Consider the following 22,060-nt stretch of genomic DNA (forward strand, 5'->3'; position numbering starts at 1 on the left):
CATTTCTTTAAGACATCCTTTTATTTTTTCTCTGTTTGTAAAACTTTTGATCTCTGTGAAATCTCGTATTATTAGCTAAACATAATTACAGTTTCAACTGTTCATTCGATATCGACTAAATCCCATATAATCTAACAATTTCTAAAACATCAAACTGTGTATTAATAGCACGATAAAGGGGTTCATAGAACAACATTAAAGTTTTTTTTTTTGTTTTCTTTCAATCACAAACTTTTAACTCGTAGTTCCGTCATCTCTTGACGTATTTGAGACATAATTATAGTTTTGGACTCAAGAGCAGAAACCCCTTCGATTGACGTATGTGACCACGCCCAAGGTCTTATAAATTAATATACACTAATCCTGCCTAAACAAACTTCAATTTCGAAGTAGGCTTGTGGAGATCCTAATGAGTAATAATGTTGAGTAGGATGCATACGCACCCCACACTTAACATTTCTAGCCCACAGAAAATAACTATCAAAAAAGGTATCATAGATTAACTTATTTTAATTTTACCTAGACGGATTTTAAGTGCCGCAGCTATTGAGGATTCCCTCGTGTTTATTTGAAGCTTCAGCTTTGGTAAATTCCCTGTTGTGTAATAAACAAAACGTCTAAAAATAATTTTTTAAAATGCTTTGCGTGTTTAAAAAAACGTATTTTTGTTATGTCTTTCACAAGTTAATGTGTAGATATTTTTATTTATTTGTGTTCACATGACTCCACGTTAATGCCTCCCTTCACAGGAAATAAAATATGAACAGATATGTTTACTTTTAACTTTCGTGTCTGAATCAGAAGAAATACCGTGAACCTTTTTTTTATTATTACGTCGTGGCTTAAGACATATGACGTCACATTAAGTTTCCTGGCTGATTGGCTGGTATAAAACGTTTCAGAAGAAACAGATATTCGTAACACACTTAACTTTTACACCCATTTTCACCGCGAGGCTTAGCTCGATAAAGAATATGTTTCTATAAAAGTGCATGGTAATATTATGATATTCTTTTCACTTGATTTCTCTCAGTTCACAACTACTGTTTGTACACGTCAGGTACCCTGACCTCATAACGATATCTTAGCACATACGATTCTTCGACTAACTAGCTGAGGTTGGATACTAAGTAATACTGCCGAAGGTATTAATGTTGTTAGAAGGTCGATGGGGATTTGTTTAACATTTTCTTGCTTTAAAACTTTGCCTTGTTCATGTGTACACAAAGGAGGAAACTCTTTCATTACTCGATGTCCTCCAGTGGCTCAGCGATATGTCTGCGAACTTACATTACTAAAATCCGGCGTTCGACACCCGTGGTAGGCAGAGCACGGATAGCCCATTGTGTAGCTTTGTGCTTAATTTAAAACAACAACAACTACTTCCTACCTCCCTGGTAATTTTAAGGCGTGCGACTCGTAATCTGAGGGTCGCGGGTTCGCATCCCCGTCGCACCAAACATGATCGCTCTTTCAGCCGTGGGGGTATTATGATGTGACGGTAAAAGAGTAGCCCAAGAGTTGGCGGTGGGTGGTGATGACGAGCTGCCTTACCCCTAGTCTTACACTGCAAAATTAGGGACGGCTAGCGCAGATCGCCCTCGAGTAGTTTTGCGCGAAATTAAAAAAACAAAGCAAAAAAATACTCGATATTCTTGGTCGTCATTAGCCTTGTTAATTGTCTGTTTTTCTGTTACTCTTCTGTATCTCTTAGAGCATGTTACTATGACAACCAGAGTGTGTTTACGAAAGTTTGAAACTATACGCCAAGACAAAATACGAGGTTTAAAACTTCCCAGGTTTATTCTGATTGGATTTTAAGTTATATATAGAGAAGTTAAGTTTGTAGTTAAGCACAGAGATACAGAATGAGCTATCGAAACTCGGTTTTTAGCGTTAAGTCCGCAGACATATCGGTATGAAGATATAATTTTTAGACACCTCTTTGTCAGGCGTTAACGAATGATGATACTAGTCATGTGTGAACAGGAAAGATAGCTTCAAGAGTAATATGAAAAAAAAACATGCGCAATAAGAGCGAAGTGATTATCTCCTCGTAGTACACTCTACTTTTGTTCAATATTAAAGTGTTTAGTGTTATACTACTCAGTGTTGTAGTGTTTAGTGTGATACTGGTCAATGTCCTAGTGTTTGTTGTGTTACTATTCTTTGTTTTACTGTTATACTACTCAGTGTTATAGTGTTTAGTGTGATACTGTTCAATGTTTGTTGTGTTACTATTCTTTGTTTTACTGTTATACTACTCAGTGTTATAGTGTTTAGTGTGATACTGTTCAATGTTTGTTGTGTTACTATTCTTTGTTTTACTGTTATACTACTCAGTGTTATAGTGTTTAGTGTGATACTGTTCAATGTTTGTTGTGTTACTATTCTATGTTTTACTGTCTAGTGAATCACTAACCAGTAAGCTATTACTTGTCAAGCTACTTTTTGGTGTACTAGTACTTAATAAAGCGTTGTTTTGTATGGCAACGTTGAGAAACTACTGACCAATAAAGTTCTGTGTGTACAATTTTTCCTCAAGTAAATGTTATGTACCATCTGTTGAACTTTTAACCGATATAATACAATACAGCGAGATAATCAAAATATATTCCAGTAATATATTAGATAAAATAATACAGTCCAAGAGAAAGCAGTACATGAAAATGTTAACCAATCGGTGAGCTATTAAATCAATAGACTACACCCATGTAATTATTAACCAAAATAATGTAGTTTAGTAGAAAACAGTTCAGTGTACTGTTAATCAACAGAGTACAATTCAATGTTCTATTAACCAATAAAATTGTTAAGTATAAACAAGATAATGTAAGTGAACCTAATGCCTAGTTTGATGTCTGTACATCTTATGAGATTGTTTTTTTCTGTCAAATTTCACCCACACATTGCCTTTTAAGATTGCCGGAAGAATATTTTTCTTCAGCAAACAGTAAGAACTCTTAAAAATTAGCACCTCGATTGGTCTCTGACTTGTACCAGTGTGCACTGTTTTAAAACCTTTTCTTCAACTTTAAAGAACGGCTTGCCACTGTGCTTTCTCCCTAAGATGGAATGTCAACTTTTACCATGAAGTGTTTCCTCTTTTAAAAGCTGAAGTTCAACTGGGTATATGTACATATGTATATTCATTAATGTAGCTTGCACGTGTATAAAGAACCAGTTATGTCTCTTTGTTCTCTGACAACATTTAAACTCCTGGTCGATGAATGTTAAAAAAAGAACAACAAAAAACGACAGCACTAATGATATGTTACCATCCTACCAGCCAGTAACACAGTGGTGCCTTAACTGGTTCTGGCCCTCCAGACCTTTCTGAGAAAGGGGTTGGGCTGTCTGGCTGGAAACGAAGCGTCATAAGCGAGGTAGGGCTAGCTTTCAGAAGCATGAAGATTTGGCAGGCTTCAAGGTCGCAAAGATATACTGAAAGACAGTGGCTATAATGAATACCGTACTGTTAGAAAGGCATGGAAGGAATAACCCACATTTTTATCTTATATACATGTGATGGAAAATACATCTTAACATAACTCCCAGTTAGTTAGCTCTCTGACCAACCTAGTTATATTTACTTAAGTATTACCTTTTTCTTACCGCACGTGTATTTTCTATTAATTCAACGACTGTACTGACCCAACAAAAGCTTACCGCTTTCCCATTTGCACGATTAAGGTGGATTAGGAGCAATATATGTTAAGTAAGTTTTCTACGGCGTGAAAACTTGGGCCACTACGGACACCGAAACGGATAAACAGAGATTATTGTGTAACTCCCCATGGACGTTTAAAAGGGGTATAACGGGAATTAGGATGAAATATTTATTTCGATATCAGATTTGCAAAATGAGAAAGGGATAACGGTGTAGTAAATGTTTGAAAATGCAGGATTCACAGTAATTGTGTGTATGGGAAAGGGAAATGAATGAATTAGGGTCTGGGGCCAACTTAGGCTTCTAAAGTTATGACGCACATCAATGAATACAGATATATCTTGGGAAAAAAACAGTATACGCATAAAACAGCACTGCGGTCACAGTTGTGTTCATATACTTTGCCAAAATTTGTGGGAAAGGGCTTTTCCCCATCTATTAAACAATGCCCTTAAATATATGCCTCATGTACTTGTGGGTATAGTGATTAACATTGCAATGAGTACTTGTTTGTTGGTTTGGTATTAAATTTCGCGCGAAGCTACACGAGAGCTATCTGCGCTAGCCATCCCTAATTTAGCAGTGTATGAATAGATGGAAGGTAGCTAGTCATCACCACCCACGGCCAATTCTTGGGCTACTCTATTACCAACGAATAGTGGGATAGACCGTCACATTATAACAGACCCACGGCTGAAAGGGCGAGCATGTTTGGTGTGACAGGGATTCGAACACATGACCCTCAACCACCTGGCTATGCCGGGCCGCAATGAGTATTTAACTTGCACTATACGAATTTTGTAAAATTGAGTAATTCAACACGGCTATAAAACAAACAGTAAGTCAAATAAATGGATCTTAGTAACGGAGTATTGGAATTTTAGGTTGAGGTCTTTATAGTTCGGATGTCAAGCTATTCAACTAAACATATTTATTAAGTTTTAAAGTTTCCAACTAAAGATTTATTGTTTTGTAGTATCCAACTAAAATATCTATTATGTTTTAAAGTACACAGTTAGACCTATATTTTAAAATATCGAACTAAATATAACTATTGTGTTTTCAAGGTATCTATAGCACTAGCTCTGTATTATCCTGCAGAAGAGTAGTGAACTATTCGAAGGAGTTTTGTTTTAAAATAAACAGGGATAGCGATTGAGAAACTCCACTATTTGATTACAGAAGCTCACAAGATGGTGGTAGGTGTTGTTGATTCTAACTTTTCTATAGTCCGTCAATAGCTGAATTAGGGATGACTAACGCAGATAGTCCTCGATAGTCAATGAAATTGAACAAACAGCAGCAATTTGTAGAACTTTTAAAACTGAACATTTAAATCATCCATTGGGTCAGATGTGAGTTTTCGGATTTGAAATAGAAATAAATGGGTGAGGAAATATCTGTGGCACAGTCAAATCCGTGAAGATCACATGCTCTATTTACTGTACGTTACTAACTCAAATGATACACGTTGTTTACCATCCGCCAGACAAAATACCATTAAATGCTCGAACGAAAGTAATTAACGGCTAAGGTTGGCTCTAATCTCATGGTGACATGATCTCAGAAATTAACTATCGATCAAACAGTGTACTGTTATCCTTGACATAAACAACAGCTTTGAGACCGCTTAATATAATGTATATTCTGTATATATAAAGAAGCCCGCTACGTTGTGCGTATATCTGTATTTATACACACACATAGACGCATGTGTGTTAATATACGCGTACATACACATAGATAAAAAAGCCTCGTTTAAGTATGTTAAGTATTTCAGCAAACACCTGGTAAAATGGCCCTACAAGTAAATATAAAGTAACTATACAAATTCACACTGAATTAATATCGTGTAAAATAACTTTACAAATACAGTAGCTGCGTAATTTTCAACACAGATTTATTATATCGACAATAGTGATGTAGCTGTAGGTTTACAATTTCAACTGCAACTCTTTGCAACAAATAACTAGTAGAAAATTTTATTTGGGAAACAAAAAGCAACTTGGAGAAAGGTAGACTTGGCTAGTAAATGTTTGTTTTTTCTTCCAGCAATGATTAGACCATCAAACAAACATAACGTCAATCGCCTTGTATTAAATTAGCATGTGTAGGTAGTGTAGCTTTTTGCCTGGTATGGTTAGAACAATCGACTCTCAATCTCAGGTTTGAATCCCGTCATGCTTGTTCTTTTAGCCGTGTTGGCGTTATAATGTTACAATGAATTCCATTTTTTGGTGATTAAGAGTATCTCAAGAGTTAGCGGTGAGTGATGTTGACTAGTTGCCCTCCCTCTAGTCTATCACTTCAACAGTAAGGACGGCTAGCGCAGATAGTCTTCGAGCAGCTAAGCTTGAAATTTAACAGACAAACAAGCGTGTAAATTAATATCTTAATTTTTACTTAATACTGCCCAGTAACCCAGTAAGAGAGTGTTAATGCTGAGCCATTTTGAATGCTCATTTTGTTGCTCTTAGTTGCCTGATATCTTCTACAAGTGAAAGTGTAAAGTATTGTAAAGATTAAGATACGAAAGAAATTTTCTGGTCTGAGAATTATCAGTAGTCGGAACGCTACTGTCTGAGAATTATCAGTAGTCGTGACGCTACTGTCTGAGAATTATCAGTAGTCGGAACGCTACTGTCTGAGAATTATCAGTAGTCGGAACGCTACTGCCAAAAAATACATCTCCTTTTTTCTTCTTCTTTGTGAACTTTCCACTGTTGTATCTTTACTCAAAAGCGATACACTGAAAGTGGGTCATAACTTGTGTGAAGGTCAATGTTGTCTACCAGGGCCATTCTGATGACACAAGACCTGTGTCAGGTATTCATAAGCCCGAATATTTTACTTTACATTTTAAATTTTGATCTTTCACAAAAATAAATTGACAATTTTCAAATTTGCTAATGCCAGTCATGTTAAGCCTGACGTCAGTTTGATTTTACATTTGTATTTAATCTGTGAATGACAACAAAGATGGGCCCGGCATGGCCAAGCGTGTTAAGGCGTGCGACATGGGTGCAGTCGAAAGAGCTTATCACAGATCCAATAAAGTTATTGCGCAGATCTGTGTGTCGCTTTCCATGAATAATTTATCAACAGGTCAGTTTCTGGTCCTGCGGTCATATGAAACGTAAGTTCCAAAGCGACTTGATGCATGTTTTAGCCTTCTAGCTCTGTGAGCCTGTGAACAGTTGAATCATAATTCGATACGTGTGTTGACCATGCGGGCCTGTGCATGGTCTAGTGGCCAGGACACTGGATTTGCAATTTGCGGGTCACGGGTTCAAATTCCGTCAACGAACAAGTACGCCCTTTTAGCCATGAGGCGTTATAATGTTAGGATAAATTCTACTATCTGAAATTAAAAGAGTAGTTTAAGAATGGGCGGCAAATGATGCTGACTAGTTTCCTTCCATTTAGTCTATTACTGCTAAATTAGAACTTAGTGCAGATAGCCCACGAGCAGCTTTGCGAGAAATTCAAAACGAACAGAAGATGTGATCCTGCAACCCTAAAAACCTGCAGTCAATTAACTCGCGACTCTAAAAAATGGGTAATCGGTAGACTCACGTAACATTTCTAAAAGTCATATCAAAATATTGTAGGTTGTAGGATGCTATTGATTTAATTAATTTGCATTAAAGTATTTTACGTATTATTGTTTGTTTTGTTTTTGAATTTCGCACAAAGCTACTCGAGGGCTATCTGTGCTAGCCGTCCATAATTTAGCAGTGTAAGACGAGAGGGCAAGCAGCTAGTCATCACCACCCACCGCCAACTCTTGGGCTACTCTTTTACCAACAAATAGTGGGATTGACCGTAACACTATAACGCCCCACGGCTGAAAGGGCGAGCATGTTTGACGAGTCGCACGCCTTAACACGCTTGGCCATGCCGGGCCAAGCGTATTATCCTATTTATTTATTATTTATCCTTCGAACCGCTATAACAACTACGCCAGATCATTTAAAAAGGATTATTGTGTGCCCAACTAGAAAACACCAAATGGTGGGAGAGGTAAGAACAGAATGACGTAAAATTGGTGATTGTGACACAGTTTAAGTAACTACACTATTCTTCCCTTGTGTTTACTTAAGTCTACTTAAAAACAGAAACAAATTCATTAAATTTGATGAAAATTTTGTTTTGATACTTTGTGTGTAAAAAATGAAATATTGTTCTACCTGTTAACAAGTAATTATTAGGACCAGGGTTGATTAGTACTGGAACATAATCTTATACAGGGCATGTATCGTTTTTTTCCAGGTTTGGTTAGAACAATAACTAAGATATTTTCTTAACACAGAACTTCTATTAAAGTTATTCACGTTTACTCATAACAATTACTGGGATATCGTACTATCAGAAGTTTCAAGGATTGCTTAGAACAATAACTAGAATACCATCTTAATGCGGGACTTATATTTAAGTTTTACTGGTAAAGTTAGGATAAGGGCTGAGATACCGTTTTAATACACAACTTTTATTTATGTTTTCCATGTTTTTTTCAGAACAATAACTGAGATACCATTTTAATACACAACTTTTATTTATGTTTTCCATGTTTTTTCAGAATAATAACTGATATACCATTTGTATCGAGGTCTTCCAGAAGCGATTAGAAAACAAGTTGGAAAGTTTTAACACAAAATCTTGGTTACTGTCTTAACACAGGACTTGTATCAAGGTTGTCGATGTTTGGTTAAAACAGCAGCTTACTTACTTAGCATTTAATCCATCCTATGGCTCCTGGTACATTGAACCGTTCATTGACGATACGGTCTTCAATGCTATCTTTCCCATTTCTTCCCACGTGACAGTTCTTTCGATGATGTCCTTCTCAATATATGTTTTTTCGACATGAACTTTGGTCGTCTCTTTCTACTTCCACCTTCAACCTTCCAATTCAACAATTGAGAAAATATTAATACATGGCTTGTGTTTAGGTTCTCCAGGTTCGGTTAGAACGATAACTGGAATACCGTCCTAACACAGGGCTTACATCGAAATTTTCCAGGTTTAATTAGAACAAAAGCTCGGATACCGTCTTAACACAAGACTTGCATTGATATTTTTTACGTCTGGCGAGAACAATCACAGGGATACTGGCTTAACGCAGAGCATGTATCGAAAATTTTCGGGTTTTATTAGGACAATTACTAAGATATTGCCTTAACCCAAAGTTTATACTGAGGTTTTCCACATTAATAATTCATTATTTGCGATATTCATATAATCCAGGTTTTTCTAGGCTTAGTTAGAAGAATGACTGGGATACAGACTTAATATAAGATTTATGTTGTGGTTTTAAGATTTGGTTATAAAAATTACTGGAAACGTTTTAACATAGAACTTGTAACGAAGTTTTGAGTCCATTCATGTAGTGGAGGTTTCACATGTGTACGCAACACTTGTGAATAGAAAAAGGTGAGGGATAAAATATTGTTTGTAATTTAACACTCGCAACAAAAACCTTAATAAGATGAGACTAAATGGGTTTATAAATTGATTTATTATTAAAGTCAAATTCAACGAAAATTTCAGAAAACCTAACCAAGCCATATTCAAATAGATCTTTTCATCTTAACAACTGTGATTAAAACATATATATGTAAAAACGAGCCGTTTTTACATATATATTTTTCTCTACAAGTGGGTTTTCTCGACATCACTGTGATTAAAACAAACTCAGACTGATGTCCTTCTACTTAACTGTTGTGGTGAAATCAATCTCAAATTAATTTGCATATATCAACTGTTTTGGTCAAGCCAAACATTGTAAGTCTATTTATACATTAACTGATATGCTCAAGTCAATCTCAGATTGATCTCTTTCTGTGTTATTAAGTGCTGTGGTTAATAATAATAATTTGTATATTAAAACCAGACTTATGAAAGGAAATTTATTTACATCTGTTCCAACAATTAAACGAAAAGTATAGAGAAGTCAGAAGTAAGAAAGAAAACTCGGCATTTTTCATACACTATAACTCTGTCCTCAGAATTATGTATGAGTAAAAACTTCCTTTTCGTTCAACACCGTATTCAGTACGTTTACCGTTTCCGTGGGAAAGACTGCAGAAGTTTTCCCTTCCCAAACGTTGTAACCTTTGGCTCTGCATTCATTTAGTATTTTTGCAATATTAATAGCCCTTTATTTTTTTATCAGAAAGGACTGTGGGATGTTCCCTCTGCCATAAATAAATATCATGTTCTGTTGCCTATATCGTTCCACGTGTTCGCGGTGTAAATAAGTTGTTATTGTATGAAACAGAGTTTGGACGAAAAAGTTATTAGCGAGGTTGTCGTAATGATGACTTCATGCAAATACACTTGTATACATTTTATAAACAATGATAGTTACATTTCAGTTTTTACTGTTCTTTCTTTTCAACAGATGTAATTAGCTCTATATTGTTTTCATTAATACGTGGAATAATTAATTTTGCACTTTAACTTGAATACATGTTTGACTGCAAGGCTAGATTCGCACCTTAGTATGGGTGTATTATTTCTAGATCTACTACTATCGTTAGGCTTAAACTTATTTATATATAAAATTTTATTTTACAAAATGCGTTTATTTGAGAATTTTTAGGCCTTGTTGTTAGTTTCGAATTTACATTAATACTTGAGAAACATATTCTAGTACAATGAGTCACAGATTCAGTGTGTGTATGAAATACTTTTACATATATTTGTATATATTTAACACAATTTTGTTATACGATGTCCTAACTGGGTTAACGCCATCTGCCAAACGTAGTTCAAAGAGTATGTGTAGAACGTGGGAAAATGTGTTTTTTTTTTTTTTAGCACTGTCATTTGGAATTAATCTCGGCGGCAGTCCGCCATAAGCAGTAGTAGCACATGCGCAAAGGTCACATAATCATAAGTTTTATAATACTTTATATCTAATATTCTATAAACACCATACCACAGATTGCTTTCTTACTCGTATCCATTTCATTTGTTAGGTACATTTTCGAAGTAAATATATTTATATCGATGTGATGTAATGAATTTTTATTTTATAATTTGAAGAACTTAATCTATTGTACAAAAGAAATTTTGTTTGTCCGTGAATTTCCACGCTCGAAAAAACAGAGAAAGACAAACAATTAAGAAACGCCTCACGGTAAAGTTGCGTTACACAAGTGATGATCATTATTTCCTCATTGTTGTATGATATCATTCTAGGGGAGAGCGGAGTGGTTTATAATATATAAATAAGTTACAATCCCTCTAGATTTTTACTGAACTAATTGAACATCATTAACTCTTATCAACTGGTTATCAAAATCGAACTACGCACTTTGGGGCCGTGGGTGTATTGTGAGAGTGATGGTCAAATCTCACTATTCGATTAGGGTAGTCCATAGTTGACGGCCGGTACTATTGACTAAGTGCCTTTCCTCCAGTCTATCAGATCAAAACTGGGTATGGTTACCGTAGATAATATTTTATTTATAGTTTTGTGCGAAATTTTTGAAACAAAAAATATGTCAACTCTTTATCCTAGCCTTGTTATAACCACAACTTAAAATTACAACCAATGATCTTTGAAATATCTTACAAACTATACGAAAATAGATTATTGGTCATCTGTGTAGGTTCCACAAATATACAAATAAAAGAAAGATGCTAATCTTATGAAGAGTGCATAAAAAACAACAACTAGAACCTGAAGGAGAGAATTAACCAATTTTGACCACTGTGTACAAAACAAGTATATTTATTAATGATACGGGTCAGTAAGAGGAGATGAGACATCTGTTACTACCAGTAAAAATAAAAATATTATTAATAAACATTAACGGTCAGCAAGGAAGACGGAAAGACAGGTGTTACTTATCGGTAAAAACAGAAAGAGAGAAATAAAGAGTGACATAATAGTACATATAATAATAAAGATAGAATAGAGAAAGAATATTTTATCTCTATTTATGCATACATCTCCCTTTCGGTCTTTGCTTATATGACGTTCGATCCATATATAGCGTGTTTATTTCATTATCAGCGTGTTAAAGTCCCGCGTTTTCAATATCTAGCGATATTTCGCGACATTCCCCCACCTTAACTTGGACAATGCCACAAGCTCGTGTGTTCTGTACATCACAATTTAGGCAAAAGCTGTTAAGATATGATTCTGAAAATCGGAAGCTTACCAAGTGTGTTTCCGTGTGTGCTGAGTGACGTAATAACGCTTGTACTTATTCGATACACGTGCTTCTGTATCTAGTGGAAGGTCTTTTTGTTTGTTTACTTTTGCAATGTGTTTTAGATAAAACTGAATTGATTTTCGTAAATTGTGATATGAATATGGGAATTGTTAAGCCCATTTGTTACTACTGTTATCAATAGGCTGTAAAAGGAATGACGTAGACATCGCCATGTTACTTATCTTCTTAAGGTATACGAATGTGTTTTATACACAAACGTTGTCTGTATGGAAATTTTCAGAAAAAAAATAAAATCAACATCACACAACGAAGTTATTCCTCAATACATATCTCAGCGAAATCCTGATTTACAGCTCTTATCCAGAGTCTCAGCTTGTAGAGTTTTTCACAGCTCCAACACCCTTGAACCAGAATTTTATTACTGCTCTAATATCTCTAGAACTCAAAAACCCAGTTTTTATAATCTAGTGCTTTTTCGTTTTTGTCTCTTATGTCTAGTAATCCACACAGCAGTACTTTACTGTAATGTATAGTGACTTTATTAACTTGTGTATAAAAATTGCCCTCGACAAGTATCAAAACCCAATTTTTAGTATTATAAATCGTTAGGATTATCGATGACCCATTGGGGACCTATAATCTATGATTCAGTATATTTGAGAATTCTAACTACCTGTTGACAAAAATGAAGACGACGTTTCGGTGTGTATACTGAGATCAAGCTGGCTTCTTTTCTTTCAAGAAGCCATTGCGGTTCTTAATGTTTTTAAACCTACCTAAGGTTCTACTGAAACAAAATCCATGATACCCTAACATGACACTTCAGTATTCCTTCATTTTTCTCATTTGTTATATTCAAATCTCAGTACGATATTCATACAAATAACACGTTTTACCATTTAATTAAATAATTTCACTCATCTAACAAGCTGAAAGTGGCTAAGCATGCATTTTTAGGCTTACTAAAGTAGCGTGAAGGAAACGAGTGAATTAAATTAAAATAGAACATAAAAGGACGATAGATGATATAAGTTTTTCATCATTTCGCAAATAAATTAGTAACAGATTTATTTTTCTAAATCAGGAATAGGACAGTTGGGAGAAAAATATTTAGCAACAACATTTACACGTTGTAATGTACAAATATGATAAATTATTTAAATCTTGCGGCTAAAACGCAAGATATTGATGAAGTAAGCGCAATTCCTCCATTACACACACACACACACATAACAATTTGGTGCTGTCCCTGTGGGTTGTTTGTAATTTGACACAACAACAGTATACTGCACACATTCTATTAAATAGTACCTATTCACTGTTTTTTTGTGAGCTGGAGATTTTAATGCAGAATTGTTTTTGTTGGATAAATAAAGAAATATAAGGAGTACACTCAGGATAAAAGCTGTGAACTTGTAACTGAAAAGGTCTAAAGCAACCCCAGGATATGTGAAAAGTTATTGTACAGACTTAAAAGAGGAGGAGATGGAAATCTGTTTTCTGACCATCCCTTTTCTCCAAGTTACCCGGAAAAACAAAATTCAGCTCGAAAATTGTTTTTACAACCACAACAAGACGTGCTAGCACCATGTACCGGTTTCAGAAGTTTTTGCTTTAACTATAAATACAAGATAGTATAGCAACTACGCGTTTAAATATCGTTGCTATAGGTACAAGACGCAGGATCACGTGCTACCGTGATACAGCATCAAACACTTAATCTGTGAACGTTTGTTTGCTTTGAATTTCGCGCAAAGCTACTCAAGGACTATCATTGCTAGCCATCTTTAATTTAGCAGTGTAAGACTAGAGGGAAGGCACCACCCACCGCCAATTCGTGTGCTGCTCTTTTACCAACAAATAGTGAAACTGATCGTAATTTTATATCACCTTCAGGGCTGAATGGGTGGGCATGTTCGGTATGACAAAAATTGGAACCCGCGACCCTCATATTGTAAGTCAAGCGCCTAGGTTGCCATTCGTACTATCCACCTATTATCGAAATGCTTTGATATATGATCAGCCGATTTTCATATAGTTCTTAAAATGGTCCTCAGTACTTCTATTATATTTGTTATTTTTCTTATTCTATCATTTTTCCATAGAGTTATATGAAGTATTTTTCTCTCCGTAACTCTTTGTGTGGTTTCTATTTTTTTCCTTATCTCCTTTATTAGTGCCCATGTTTGGCCGCCATATGTCGAGGTTAGGAATGTTTTGGAATTTCGCACAAAGCTACTTGAGGGCTATCTGTGCTAGCCGTCCCTAATTTAGCAGTGTAAGACTAGAGGGAAGGCAGCTAGTCATCACCACCCACCGCCAACTCTTGGGCTACTCTTTTACCAACGGATAGTGGGATTGATCGTAACATTATAACGCCCCCACGGCTGGGAGGGCGAGCATCTTTGGCGCGACGCGGGCGCGAACCTGCGACCCTCGGATTACGAGTCGCACGCCTTAGGAATACACACTGATTCATGATCTCTGTCTTCAAACTAATGGGGATATTTTAATCCTCTAGAATTTCTTTATATATTCCAAACATCGCCATGTTGCCTTTATTCTTACTACAATTTCTTCCCTTGTTGTGCTTTCCATTTTTAGGGTTTATCCTAAATATTTGTGCTCTGACACTTTCTCTTTTTCTTCATTCTTACTTTTGATGGTATCCATGTCATGATAGTTAATGAACACTGCAGCTCTCTAAATGAAAAAATGGAGTATACGGTGATTCTCAGGTGTCCAACCGATTTTATTTCTTGCAGTAAACACCACTAGAAATGTTTTGTGTAAAGACGAAAGTTTAATTTATGTATTCCCCTCCTTCTTCGTGTACGTAGATGATACTCTTGGTGCTGATATGTCACCATTAGTAAAAAGGTTATCTTCAAAATCTTTCACTTTTGCTTTGTCAGGATAACTTGTAAGATTTATGAAGCTTCATTGACTTTCTAATCTCATTTTACATAATCACTTGTTCATCATTCTAACTGGTTCAATTATGTCCTCTAGCGGAGAGTACTATTAAGTTTTGATGGTAATTTTAAATGTTGAGTTCTTGCCTCTAGATCCAATGTGTGTTATTAGGTTTCTTTTAATTTGATTGTTTATTGTCGCTTTTTTTTTCCAAAATTATGAATTTTTACAGCATGCGTTTGAAAAATTTGATGTTACTAAGTGATTAAAAAATTAATTTCAAATATTGTCTCTATGGTATGTTAGAGAGAGAGAATAATAAAATATAAGAATGAATCGTTCAATTTTGTCACTATGACTCTCCTTAACGCTTTCTATTTTCGGTGGTTCTTTACGTAGTTTGATAAACAGTATATTTGGTGTATGTTTGTATTAGATTTATTAGACAACAGAAGAACAAAAGAGATTAACAACGAACCTAAGAAGCATTTTCAAACAGCGTGTGTTTGCGAAATCGCCAAAATTTGTGACTCATACTGCTTTTACTATTTGCCATCTTACTGTCGGAATTCTTTTTCTAGTAGGTTTTAACAACATACAACATGTGTTATTTTCACTAGCTGTATTATATTAAAGTGGTTTAATAGTTTACTATTTTGTTGAGGTACTCTACGCGCAATTTGCGGACTGCTGTATCGACGTGAGGGCGGTATAATGTAGAGTCAATCCTCCTATTCGCTTATAAAAAAAAACAGCTCAAGAGTTAACAGTGGCTGGAATTGACTAGCTGCTTTTCCTTTAATTTGTCACCTCTAAATGATGGACGACTAGCGCAAATAACCCGCTAGAAACTGTGCGCGAAATTTAACAAACTAAACTACTTTTTTTGCCCACTTTAGTTAACCTGGTTATCCCTAGCCTTAGAAATTTGAGTAGTGCATTAAGATACGTATGGAATTTAATTTTGTATACCTTTAACTTAGCTTGTTTGGCTTGATTCATTTCATATTTGGCTCGTAATATCTTGTTCTATTACCATCTGCTTCCGTTTTTGTTTTTTTAACCTACTGTGCTAACCAACATTGATTATGTTCTTTTTTCTGTTTGTTATTAAGCATAAAGCTACACAAAGGACTATCTGTGCTCTGCTCACCACGAGTATCGAAACCCAGTTTTTAGCAGTATAAGTCCGCAGACATACTGCTGTGCCACTGTGGAGCACATTAATTATGATGTCGCCATTAACCCTGAAAATACTGTTGACGTCCACTGATTTTTGAAACACGTATTTTAAACTACTTATGGATCAAACTCTGTATGTGTTTATGGCTTTTTTAGTTCCAGGGTCTTTAGTAAGATATAGATCATACATAACAAAAATAGTGTAATTAACCCCACTAATTACTGCCAGGGTCCCTTGTGTATTCCACACAGAAAACGAATAATTTCGTTGAATTTATTTGACCAGTTCCTTACCCTAAGCGCTATAAAGATGAATGGTATAAAAATAAGTCGGTAATTCAAGGTTTTACTTGTATAAATACTTTAGGTTACTGTAACGAACATTTATATTTATATCTATGATTTTTTTGAAAATCAACGACATTTTAATCTTAGTAATCAAATTTAGTATGAAACCTTAATTCTGGACTCTACTGCTGTTAATTGGCGGGTTATTTATGATTATTTGATAGATTTGTTCAACGAAAAGTCTACGTAATGAAAGGAAAATATTTTGTTTCTTCAACTGAACATTTTACAAGTTATATGGTTTCATGAAGCTAGAGTACCAGTTCCCTGAACGAAACTTGTGTAACTTCAAGATTTACATAAGATGTGACTATATGTAATTGAAGAAAAAAAAAACGCCCATAAAAACTGCAAAACGTAAACATGAAAATGTGTATGTATCTTCTCTTGAACCCAACAAACCTTCATGCCAAATGTGTTGAATACCTATCCTTGAGGGGCGAAGTAGTGGTAACAGAACGCCCACAAAAACCGCAAAAATGCAAAAATTTGTGTGTATCTCTCCATGGACCCAATGATCTTCCATACCAAATTTGGTAAAGATTCATTCGCAGGAGAATGTATAGTGGTAAAAACACACATAAAAACTCAAAATTAAATGCTGAAAATCTGTATGTATCTCTACATAGACGTAATGAATTTCCATAGCAATTTTGGTTAAGGTTTAACCAAAAGCTTTAGAATTGGTTACGTGGACATAAAACAGACAAGATGCAGTGCTATTATATTTATATATATTTTCTCTTCAATTTTCTATGAAATGCAAGACGTCAGGTGCTCGTCACGTCAAATTTAGACACTTAGGAAATTTCTAAACGTCACGCCTAATAAAAAAGCCTAAAGTAAAATATTTAAACATAGTTCATAAAAATACTTGAGCACTTTTAGAATCTGTAGTGCACACTTTACAATAAAGCTAAAAACAATGACCTTACCCATAGAGTAGAGTTCTTTTTTTATACATTATTGTCAAAATACTTTAGCTTATTGAAGGCAGATTTTTAACAAAGTATTTGTTGGTACTTAGCCTTATACACTTTATGAAGATAACGTAAGATATTTTAGTCCCTATGAAACTTTTGATTTGGATAAGTTAAGATCTTAACAAAAGCTTTTATAGCATTGTTTCTCTGTTTACGTAATATCCTTAAATATTTTTATATTTTTAACTACGATTTTAGTGTGTTTCTTTTCTACTGTGTCTTATTAAAACCAGTGAATATAGCCGATAAGTAAGCTGAGTTTTTTTAAACTGAGACTCTTCGTCACATCACGCTAAAATCAAAGTAACCAATTCCTATCATAGTGATCCACCCCTACCTTTATTAAGGAGGTAGTAAAACATTCCATGACAAAATGTAACCACGTAGTCATCGAGGGACATAAACTATCATTCTCTCTGTATTTGAAAATCATTCATAATTTTAACTGTGAACCTCGCTGCTTTATCAGCTTAGCCAGCCATGGGACTAACTTGTATTTAGTTGCTATGCCTAAATTTATTTATTTGTCTGTGATTTTTCAGATGGGATAATTTTCGATGGATGAGATGGTGCAGCGTATTCGAGTGCGGAAGGTGTATTATGTATATAAATATGGAATGGTTGTATTCACACTCGTAAGAAACCTTAGCTTTTTCACACCTAAGTTTACCATCTAGAAATAGGACCAACTAAACTGAAAAAATCAAAACATCTCTGTCCTATGGAAAGAAAATCCCAACAGAGAATTCTGGTGAAATTGTAACTTTGTGTTCATGTTGTCAAGTAAAGCAAGTCTAAATAGAGGAATGCTAATACGAAAGCCACACTGAAACCAGCAAATATAGGTTCTAAAGTGAAGCAAAGAACTGTCTACGAAATTTTAAACTTTTTTTTTTTTACAAATTAGAGAGAAGTCGTCTAAATTTAAGTTGCTTCGGCTCATAATCCAATCAGTTTCTAATTGGATAAATATTTGTAACATGTTTCATATTACAATGTGGACATTTTAAAACTGAGTTCGCTCCTTGAATAGAAAAACTCGGACAAAGGTGATTCAGGCAAAAACTTGTTCTTCAGTCATAGAAATTTATAAAAACTAGCAGTTCGCTATGGAGGCAAGGAACATTCTTTAGAATTCTTTCAAACATTCCACAGAACCAAAATGTTAAGTAAGCACACTGAACAATGAATCTGTTTGTTACGATGTACTCTAAAGCTTTTCAATATCCTAAAAAGAACCGTTATAATAAGCACAACAAATATGAAATACTGAAAGGCACATACAAAGAAACAGCTAAATTGGATACAGAAATAAGAGACAAGTAATTGGATAATACCTACATTTTTCAAAGCTGTAAGGACTAAATGGATTCCCAATGAGTGTTTATCATTAGGTGATTATGCTTCCTTATAAAGTGAAATCTCAACTGTGGAAAGATGTAACACATTTACCAAAAGGAACTCGATAGTCTTCTGTTATTGAGTTCTATATATAAATACTTCTCGTGTATATACAATCTTTTCCGATTTTGTCACCTAATTAGTTATTTGTGCCGAGATTCTGTACTAATTGAATAATCAATTTTACATATATTTCGAATTTATTGGTTGTTTTTAAGAAGCTTGTAGCAGCTTCGTGTAGAGTTTTTATTAATATTTTTAGATTGATTGTTAATTTTTCTTAGCAGTTGTTGTTAGCTAATTTTGCCGACCATCTGACAAACGATTCAATATTTTTGCGTCAACCATCATTCGATTTACAAGTGAATCTGTAACGCGAACCATAAGCGATTCAGTTCCTATTGATTCCTCATATTTCCCGTTTCTCTGAAGCTGGAGAGTTGAACTGTTGTATAAAAAAACGATACGCACGTGTGTGTTGGGGTGGGGGAAATGCAATACAACACACGCTATTTACGACTTGGAAGGGTTAATCTCATGCTCCATTAGGTGGGATCGATCCCAAATGAAAGGATAAAAAAGTTTATTTTGCAGTCACTATCAGAGTCTAAGCACTGCTGCAACGAGGGAAAAAACTCGTTTCTAGTTTTGTGTTTAAATATCATACCTTATCCAGGACTTTTATTTTCACTGAAAGTTTTAACATAAGTGGCCATGTTCAGGCCTCTTATACATTTACATTTAGTCTGTATAAAAGTCGATTACCATGTTATGGATTTAAGGTATGCAGGAAGAGGAGGGATCAGGTAAATATTGGAAATATTTTCTTTATCAAAAATAAGATTTCTATAGTAGTTGTTCTCAGATTGTGGATATCAAATCCCAAGGGAGTTGCGAAGGGTCTCAAGAAGGTTGCGATCGGTAAGCTGTATGATAGTTTTTAAATTTTTTACCTTGAACATTAACAGTATGTATAGAATTGTGTTATCCTAGCAAGAAATATACTATTATTTTTATGCCTAAAAATTAGGGGGTTGCAAGTTCAACAGGGCCATTGAAACAGGGTTTAATTCCTTATAATTTTGATTATCCATGTTGTGAAACAACAGTTGTGTGATAATATTTTCGGATATTCATTACAGTGATGTTTACTTGCTTTCATGCAATGTTCTAAAATAAGATTTTGGTAATCTTAAAGAAAAATAACTGTATTGAAAAGTAAACAACTGTAAACTGTATAGGGTTTAACATGACCTAGGGGTTAGTGTACAAGACTGCGGGTTAGAAGGTTCAAGGTTCGAGTTGCGTAATGCTGCTGAACACGATCTAAATGTTCAGGTGTGTGTAGCCGTGACAGAAAACCCGCTGTCCAGTTAAAACTAACGGTATAAATGGCGGACGTTGTTGTCTGGTTTCCTTATATTTGATCAACAGCCCTAAATTAGGGTTAGGTATGCCTGAACCTTGGAATCTCTGACCAAATATCACATAAGATGCTGTTCGAGTTAAAAGTACTAAAGACAGGTGTGAGAGTTCAAAGTAATTTCGTTTTAATGAACAATGTTTTGAATAATTTGTACAGTTGTTCGTAGTGTTGACTACTGAGTACCAACCTATTTATTGAGACATTATCCAGATTATCATAAAAAACATGGGCAACAGCAGAGACTCCAAGATATGAATTAGGGCAGTCTGCTCAGTATAATCTTTATATCTCTTAAAAGGTTTAGATTATGAATCGCTTAATGATAATATTCTAACTTAGTTTAACTGATGAAAGTCCTATAAGCTAAACCATAATGTATGACATAGATTTAGATCGATATGTCTTGGTGTTTTCTATTATTGATAAGTCAGGGCTTAAATGTCTTTTATTTTAATCACATTGTTAACTTTCACCTTCAGAAATTGTTCAAAATGTTAAACGATCATTATAATTCATTTTAATTTCATGAAGACAGAACTGTCAGTGTTAATACGATAGGTTAATCCGGCAATTTGTAGAGTTGCAGTAAAAGCATCAATTTATGTGGCATTTTTTGAGTTATTGAATTTAATGCGGCAAGCTCATGCAGCTTTTATAGAGTTATTGGTGTTAACAAAACAGATTTTCCTTGTTTATAAGTTATCGCATAAGGTTCATCCGATTTTTACAGTTATTATTTTAACACAGCGTGTTTGATTGGTTGTGTAGTTATAGTCGAAAATGCAGCCTAGTTTTGGATTTTTTTAGAGTTGCTGATGTTAACACAGCAAGCTGTATCGGTCGTTTGTTAACACTGCACATGATTAGAGTTATAGATATACAGTTATTTAAAATTCATTGTTGTTAACATATTAAGTTAATCTATGTTTGGCAGTTATCGCATTTCGTGACCACAAAATCGTGTTCCATACTTTTGAGCCATGAGTGCATTGTAAAAGGGATTGCCAAATCCCACTGAAGAATTTGAATAGCCCAATTGTTGTTGTTGGTTGCTATATTCAACACCTAGATTACCTTCCCTCTAATCAATCTGTTTAAAATTACCAATAGTTAATTCAGATAGATATTTTGTATAGCTTTGCACGAATAAATCAAGTAATTCTTAATGACGAGAAAGCCACTTGAAATAAAAATTGTATCTCAGAACGGCTGGTATACGTATTATTACTGATAAAACAACGTTTCAACATTCCATCTCCAGGTAAACAAAAGATGATCTAGAAAAGTCGAAACTTTTGTCTCTGCTTATCAATAAAAGTGTTAATACTCATATCAGCCGTTCTGAGAGACAAGCAAATCAAGTTAACATTGCTTTACATTATTTTATTGCGCTTCCACGTGTTCAACACAGCATAAGGTCTCACACAGATCAATAAGGATGTTCCATTCAATATCTCTGGTATTGCCGGTTTAATACATCCATACAAACCATAACACGGCTTAAACAACTTAGGATTACCATAATGCTGGCCTGACAGATTCATCTAAACCGTAAGACAAGCACAGCGTAAAAAAACAATATCGAATCACCATGATGTCTGCTTGATACCTACACACAAACCATAACACAGCGTAAACAAAAATTTAGGATTAACATGAAACCGACTTGATACATTCAAACACCATAGCACAGCATAAACAAATATTTGGAATTAACACGGTGATAGATCGATATATTCAGATAAACTATAACATAAGCGGGAACAACAATTTAGAAACACCTTGATGATGGGTCGACACATTCAAACAAACTATGACACAGTGGAAACAATAGCATAGCGGATAGTGGTCGCAGAATTATTCATATTACTGACCCCGTAGCAAGAATAATAGGTCAAGGTAAGACTATAACAGAAGGTAGTTGCTTCTTTGATTTCGACGTTCA

At 34.8% G+C, this 22,060-nt stretch overlaps 1 protein-coding gene across 7 annotated transcripts in view; it reads left to right on the forward strand.

Moving 5' to 3' along the window:
• Positions 1 to 22,060, forward strand: part of LOC143244737 (RNA-binding protein Musashi homolog Rbp6-like) — a 189,039-nt gene that overhangs the window by 12,084 nt on the left and 154,895 nt on the right. The window lies entirely within an intron of this gene.

This window comes from Tachypleus tridentatus, chromosome 2 (assembly GCF_004210375.1).
Source record: "Tachypleus tridentatus isolate NWPU-2018 chromosome 2, ASM421037v1, whole genome shotgun sequence".
NCBI classification, from domain to species: domain Eukaryota; kingdom Metazoa; phylum Arthropoda; class Merostomata; order Xiphosura; family Limulidae; genus Tachypleus; species Tachypleus tridentatus.